We start from the raw sequence: 8,138 nt of genomic DNA on the forward strand, positions 1-8,138 counted from the left end.
ATGTTGCTAACAGGTGGTCCAACTCCAGGGCACAGTTTGTGACCACTGTGCTATATTCCTTGAAATACTGAATGAGAAGCAAAGAGAATATTAAAAATAGGAAGTAGAATTTCAGGCCTACGTATATTCAGTTCAGAAAAAAAAGACTATAATGGATCTAAGTAAAAAAGTATAAAAAATTCTTAGAGAAGGTTAAAATAAAATGTTTAAAAAGAAAAAATCACAAGTCTCATATTACTATATATGAATAGAAAGTGATAGAAAGAAAACGATAAGTTTGGGATATAACCCCATGAAGTACACCCAAGATAAAATTATGTGGTTTCTATATATTTTATTTTATGTAACCTCAACAATTCACTAGGGAAATAACATACTTAGAATCATTATATTTTCCCATGGGTGGGACTTTCTGCTCTCATCCGATCTAATTAACCCATATTCCAGTTAAAACAAAAATCTAAAGGTAATTATTTGGTCCTATCTTCTATACTATTCTGTCCTGTCTTTAGTGAGAGAAGTATGAGTTTGGAGCAGATTATCTTGCATATGAGCTTCTCAGTCAAATATTCTCACACAGATAAAATATGGCTTAAACTGAGGATTATCAGCAGGCTCAACAAACAAGCAGAACCTAAAATATAAATAAAAAGCAAAAGCAAATGCAAGTTTTGCAGGAGAGGCTGTTGCCAAAGTACATGCTGAGACAAACTGTACTTAACACACAGGGAGTTGCCTTGTCCTGTGAAACTAACCCCAAGAGGGTGAGGTTAGGACACTGCTATGGCCCAACTGATGCATTTAATAAAGGGCAGTTTAACAAAGCTCTTTTGTGTGTAACTGCTCCTTTAACCTTGTTGCTGCAGGTAGGGTAGATGTTAGTAGCTAAGCGTACAGCCAAAGGCACAGAGGCTCAGAAAGGTCACACTGGACCAATCTTTGTTTCCAACAAGGAAGCCCAGTCCCTTGTTCATTGTGGTAACTCATTACCTTCAACAATGGCTCAAAGTCTTCCCTGCAGTCCTCACAGGGTTGACTAGCCATTATCCAAATAAAGTAAAGACGGTGATAGTTCCCATATCTATTCTCTACCTGGCAAAAAATTTGCAGAAATGCCAGGTTTCTTTCTAATGTTGCCTATGTTCTCTTAAAATATAGGAAAATCCTGTAAGATTTCTTTTCCTGAATCTTACAACCCATTATTAAAGCCTCAGAGGTTGGCAGAGGAAGGAAGGAAGGAAGGAAGGAAGGAAGGAAGGAAGGAAGGAAGGAAGGAAGGAAGACGAAAGAAAGAAAGAAAGAAAGAGAAAAGAAAGAAAGATAGGAAGGGAGGGAGGAAGGGAGGAAGATGGAAGGAAAGAAGATGAAAGAAAGAGAAAGGAAAGAAAAGAAAGAAAGAAAGAGAAAGAAAGAAAGGAAGACAAAAGAAAGAAAGAAAGGGAGGGAGGAAGGAAGGGATGAAGAAAAGAAAGACTTAAATCAGGTACATAGGTAAATAGTTTGCTTCCAGGCTTACTATAAGAGGATAAAAAACATGGCTAGGGCTTCCCTGGTGGCGCAGTGGTTGAAAGTCTGCCTGCCGATGCAGGGGACACGGGTTCGTTCCCCGGTCCGGGAGGATCCCACGTGCTGTGGAGCGGCTGGGCCTGTGAGCCATGGCCTCTGAGCCTGTGCGTTCGGAGCCTGTGCTCTAAAATGGGAGAAGGCCACAACAGTTAGAGGCCCGCAAAAAAAAAAAAAAAAAAAAAAAAACATGGCTAAATTTTCAAACTCTTGCAAATCTTATAAATACCAAAATAATTAAATATAGTTTGAAGCACATAATACCATTATAATTACATACAGGGAAAAGGATATTTTAGAATAATAGTTTAACAGTGACGACTTGTGAAATGTTCATTCGCCATACCATTTTGAAAGGAATGATAGAGGTCTAGGAGGTATTTGAGGTAAACTAAACTAAAGCTTATTAACTAAAAGTGTTGTACTTTTCTGGGCTTCCCTGGTGGCGCAGTTGTTGAGAGTCCGCCTGCCGATGCAGCGGACACGGGTTCGTTCCCCGGTCCGGGAGGATTCCACATGCCGCGGAGTGGCTGGGCCCGTGAGCCATGGCCGCTGAGCCTGCGCATCCGGAGCCTGTGCTCCGCAACGGGAGAGGCCACGGCAGTGAGAGGCCCGTGTACCGCAAAAAAAAAAAAAAAAGTGTTGTACTTTTCTATTTAAAACCTCAACTGTGATTTCTTTTGAGGTATATTCTGTCTTCATTTTTCTTTAAATGGACGTGATAAGTTAGCTCCTAACTCTTCACTTTTGTTAGAGAAGGAAAGAAATTTTTAATTTATTGTAGCTCTATATGGTAGACAAACCATCCATATAAAAATGATTACTATTGTCTAGCAGTTCATTGGCATAGTCTGAAATTGTGGCGCCCTGTAAAGTCATGACTTTACATGGAATGGTGGTGATTTGTGATTGTGTACTTTTCCTTGGATTGTTATTGTTCGTTTTACCAACCATGGCACCTAAACATCAGCTCTAACTGCTGAACATTTGTCAGAATGCATTGTGTATGGTGACATTTTACAAATAGATAGTGCAAACTTTCACTTTTCACACCCCCCTCCCCCTATCACTGAATGGTTATCATGGTCTCCTCCCCTAGCACACCTTCCTGTCTAGAAGGCTTCCACTCCTATAACACTGGCCAATATTACTCTTTCTAGTTACTTTTACCCACTCTCATAATACCATAGTGAAATGAGGAAGATCTTATTTAGAGTTTTATGTTCAATTTTTATTGCCATGGTTTAAAGCAAGAGGTAGAGAAACTAGATGTGGAGGCAATGAGGTATAAAAAAGAGAGACTGATCTAAACCCCAATCCTAGCTATATCACTTTCTAGCTGGGTGACTTCCACAAGGGGTAAAGATGGGGAAGAGTGGTGGGAAATGATACCTATTGAGTACCCACTTTGTGCCAGGTGCTTTACACGTATCTTATTTAACATAACAACCCTACAAGAGAAGTTCTTATCTCTACTCTTTTGGGGTCTTTTCTTATTCATTTATTTTTTAAAGATTAACAAGAGACATATTCAAAATCTAAAGCTCAAAGAATTTAAATAACTTGCCCAGAGTCACAGAACTTTAATCACAGAGCTAGGACTTAAACTCAGGTCTCCTAACTCTGAAGTTCAATAAATATTAGTTCTTTTTCCCAAGGGAAAAAACAGAGAATAGCAATTTGTATCAAAGGCATCAAAGGTAGATTTTTACAGGCAGAAGTTGAAGAATCTAAGTTGCTTAGCTTAATAAGTAGTTTTAAACATTAGAAATCAACTATACTTCAATAAAAAAATCCTTTTTAATTTAAAGGTAGTTTTAATTACCATTTTTAAAATGTGGAGCTTCTCTAAGGAATTTGTTGGACAATGATTGACTGTGTCCATAAAAAACACTTAAAAATGAAAAGTAATATACGTTTTGTAGGATATAAAGAAGAATTTTTCTGGGACAATCTTGTTCATAAGGCATATTGTTTGCAAGGTACTTTTCTAGGTGCTGAGAATCTCAAATGAATAAACTAAAATCCATGGTCCAGTGAGAATAGGCCAGAACATACAGGTGCTCAGTACATATTGGATTGTTCAATAATTAGATAAGATGTGGTAACAACCTTCCAGGAAGATGATTACATCTCTGGAAGTCTTCAAATAAAACAAGGGAAATAGCCTAGAAAAGAAGCTAGAAGACATCAAAAACCATCAAAAGTAGAGAGCTTAGACTAGCGTCCTTACTTTTTGATAATGGTAACACCCTAACCATGTTTCATTTTGCATTGTTCCTTCCTCAAGAAGTTATATGTTCATAGCTATTCACAAATCTTTACTACACAATCACTCTACTTACACCACTATAGAGACCTCCCTGATGGTCCAGTGGTTAAGAATCCATCTTGCAATGCAGGGGACGCCGGTTCAATCCATGGTCGGGGAAATAAGATCCCACATGCCTCAGGGCAACTAAGCCAGCGTACCACAACTACAGAGCCCACGCACCACAACTAGAGAGAGAAGACCGCATGCCACAAAAAGAGAGAAGCCCACACACCACAATGAAGGGAGGAGCCCGCGTGCCACAATGAAAGATCCTGCATGCTGCAAAGATCCTACAATGAAAGACCCAATGCAGCCAATAAATAAATAAATAAATATTTAAAAACAAAAAACAAAAAACCTCTATAGTACCAAAATGGCCCTCTACTGTTTTAGCCACCCAAGACCAGCTTTTCATTCATCCTTTGGTTATACAGCCTCTATGTACGTGAGCATAGTTGGACTGTTTCAAAATGAACCTTGAATCATGCAATTATAGAGGTGGTTAGAACCCTCCAAATTCATAAAATACAGTCTTCTTCCTTCAATCAGGTGAATTTCCTAACTAATGATTTCTAACAATAATTTTGGAGTAACCCAAGCTGTAACTGTTTAAATTTCAAGAAATTTCATAAAATTTTTAAGATTTTAATTTATACATCTCTATGAATATGAACATACCCATGTATACATCCAGGATCACTTATATCAGAGTACTCTATATGATTTATACTAGAGATTTTTACTTTTTAAGAGATGTAACATGCCATACTTGTTTTGTAATCCCTCTCTCTTAAAAGTTAGGTATAAAGTAATCCTTCTCTCTTAAAAGTGAGATATAAATCAATTAGCTTTGAACTTAGACCAGAGGAAAGTTCAGAGTCCCTTTCATATCTGTAATTCATTTGAACCTATCCATCCTCAAAGATGAACAAACCTAACACTAATATTTCTCATTCCCATTGCCCTCAAATTAATGTATATTTTGGCTTAATAAAATTCTTAGTCTAAGGTAATGAAATAAAGACAATGTAATGCACGTACTTGATGAACTTTCTATCCTACTAATTATACGAATAGGAAGAATACTAATGCCAACTTTTAATGAGTGCTTACTATGTGCTAGGATAAGTTCTCTGCATGCATTTTGTCATTTAATCCCTACAACACATGTATATGAGGCAAAGAAAAAAAAATCTATCTTTAAAACAATAAATAAGATTAGAGAGAGCTTTGTTCTTTTGCCATATTCTAGACAGCCTCACCTGTATCCCATCACTGAAGAAAGAACTGAGAAGAAGCTGGATCTTCCTGAGCCTCAGCTTTCCTAGCAGGTTATACAACTGTACCTTCATTATTTTTGGCATTCTCCTATGGTTCGAAAAAAAGTGTTGACAATTTTCTGCATCTATAACATTTTGGATGAGCAATTTCCATCCTATTGTGTTTCCTCACATATGGTGTTCTAGCTCAAATAGCGCTGGTATTTTTAACTTGCCCAATATTAGTACACCACTTTGACTTCTTCTTCGCTGACAAGTATCCAAATTACCTAACACAAATGAGAAAATTTCATGTATTATTTAGGCCTGTGTGTTCATTGAGTTTTCAGACATAAATTTTCCAGTAGAATCACTGTATTTTACAGCTGAAAGTGATCATAAAGATGATCTAATCTGACTACCTCTCTTTACAAGTGAGATTTACAGCAGAGAGGTTTAGGTGTCTCTGCTAGGTCAGATTAGCCAGTTAGTAGTAGAAAAAACTAACAGCAGTCCAGTGCTTTTTCTACATAAAAAAGTCAATAGTTATTTTAAAAAATCCATATCATTTTGCAGTACCCTACAGGGGATGTTGCAATAATAAATGATGGGCACATTTTTGTAATACTGTATTATTATCAGTACTGAAATTGAAAACTTGTGACTATCAGTTATATAATGCTCTTAAGTATCATTGCTGTTCAAAATTTTTTCCTATATTCTAACTAGATTGTGACTTCCTTCTGATAGACACAATTTCTTTTTTAAAAGTGTTTCTTGGGCTTCCCTGGTGGCGCAGTGGTTGAGAATCTGCCTGCCAATGCAGGGGACACGGGTTTGAGCCCTGGTCTGGGAAGGTCCCACATCCCGCGGAGCAACTAGACCCGAGAGCCACACTACTGAGTCTGCGCGTCTGGAGCCTGTGCTCCGCAACAAGAGAGGCCGCAACAGTGAGAGGCCCGCGCACCGCGATGAAGAGTGGCCCCCCGCTCGCCGCAACTAGAGAAAGCCGTCGCACAGAAACTAAGACCCAACACAGCCAAAAATAAAATAAATAAATAAATAAAATTAAAAGTGTTTCTTATATCCCTTAATAAACCTACACATACACTGGTTAACAGCTGGAAAGAGATTGAAATAAATATATTTATATTTTAGAGTAATACTATATGACTCAGAATCAAACAACTGTCATCCTGTTTGAATGCAGGTGAATAGGTTTTTTTGAGAGGGAGAAACCTGAGAAAATTTCTCATTTTTTCCTACCAAGCAGTTGGGATTGTCCCTGAGGGTGAGGGGTTCTAGGAGCCTTGAAGAGGTTGGTGAAGGTTGGAATAGAAATTAGAAGGAATGATGAGAGAGTTGACTGAGCCTTAAGACATCTGGTAGCATATGCAGATCAAGTTGCTCAATAAAAATAATAGCTAATAATAAGCAGGGACTTACTACATGTTTGGCAGTCCTCTCTCTACTCTACCTGTGTTACATCATCTACACCTTGCACAACCTTAGGTATTCTTTCCCCCATTTTGTGGATGAAGAAATTGAGGCTCAGAGAAGTTAGAACATTTGCCCTGCTGAACCAGCTACTTAGTGGTGGAATCAGGATTCAAACACTGACTGCCCCGGAGGCCTATGCTCCTAATCACAGTTTAATAGTTAGGATAAAACCAGATAAGTAGGAGGCATTTAACACACTGCAGAGCAAATGCCTGGCTCCCAAGAAGGAGCTCATTAATGTTAATGCCCTGCTTTTGGTTTCAACTCACTCTCCCCATATTTATTTACCCAGCCACTCCTTACTCCCAAGAACACATACACATAACCACATATTCACACACACTCCAGTCTTTTTACCAACAAGGTCCACCCTCAGGGATCTAGGTTTGATACCTAGTTATCAAACTTCTATTCATATACTCTTCTTCCTCATGGGACTTAAGCTCACTTATGTACAATGAATCCTAGGACCAACCTCTGCTCTCTCACATTTTTCCAGGTAAATGTAAACACATGTTAAGACTGACTCTAGGTTACAAAATATATGCACGTGCGTAGCCCGATACATAACAGAATTCTATTCAAGAAGGAACTTTCTTTTCCCATTATTCAGGGAGATGCATGAGTTACCATAGCAGATGCCAAAGACATTTGGCTCTGGCAGTGGAAACTGGGAAGCAATGGTGAAATGAGGTAAGAAATTCCAGGGCCAGAAGGTGGACGCAAGTCATCAACTGCTTTTCCCAGGAGCTTGCTCTTTTTGGAGAAGTGCTCCACGTACAATCCCCAACCTGCTGCCATAGCCTTCAGTCCCCTCTACCCAACTCTGAACCCCGCTCAGGCTGGAGCAGATGCACACACCGCAGGGAGCCTCATTTGTAGGAGATGAGTGTTCCCTTGTTTTATTTTAAGGCTTGCTCCCAGGCTGGGGAAAGAGGATGTGTCAGAAATGGTGGAGAACAGCGACAGCCAAGCTTTCTCATGCAAAGACTAAGCAGCCCAGGAGCAGCAAATGATGACTTGCACAGTATTTAATGGTTCATGGGAAAACAAGTTTCTCTCCTGCCTGCCCGCCCTTCTGGAGCCAGCTCCGGCAGACGTGGGCTAAACCGGGGCGGCGTCCTGCGGGGCTCTGGAGGGCTGGCGAGGCAGGGATGTGAGCAGCTCAGCCCCCGGCACCAGAGCCAAGGCCGCGGAGGAGGCTCCGGAATCGCCCCTTGCTGATCCCCAAGGATCCAGTGGGCCCTGATAAATACTCCGCCCGGCCGGATACGGGAAGGACAAGTTCAAACGCAGGGTGTAGAGTCTTGGGCGGGTCCGGCAAGTAGACCCTGTCTGCCACCCACGCCCCGCCAGCCGCGCGCGCTCGCTGTGGACCCGACCGGCTTACTACGCCTGCGCGCTCCGGGTCCTGCCCCCACCCCCCCAGAAGCTTTCCGAGGCCTAGTGCCCAGTCCGCTGTCGCTTAGCAACGCATAAGTCACTGCCGCGGTTCTCCGCGC

The sequence above is a fragment of the Mesoplodon mirus genome (genome assembly GCF_964341445.2).
Source record: "Mesoplodon mirus genome assembly, chromosome: 14".
NCBI classification, from domain to species: domain Eukaryota; kingdom Metazoa; phylum Chordata; class Mammalia; order Artiodactyla; family Ziphiidae; genus Mesoplodon; species Mesoplodon mirus.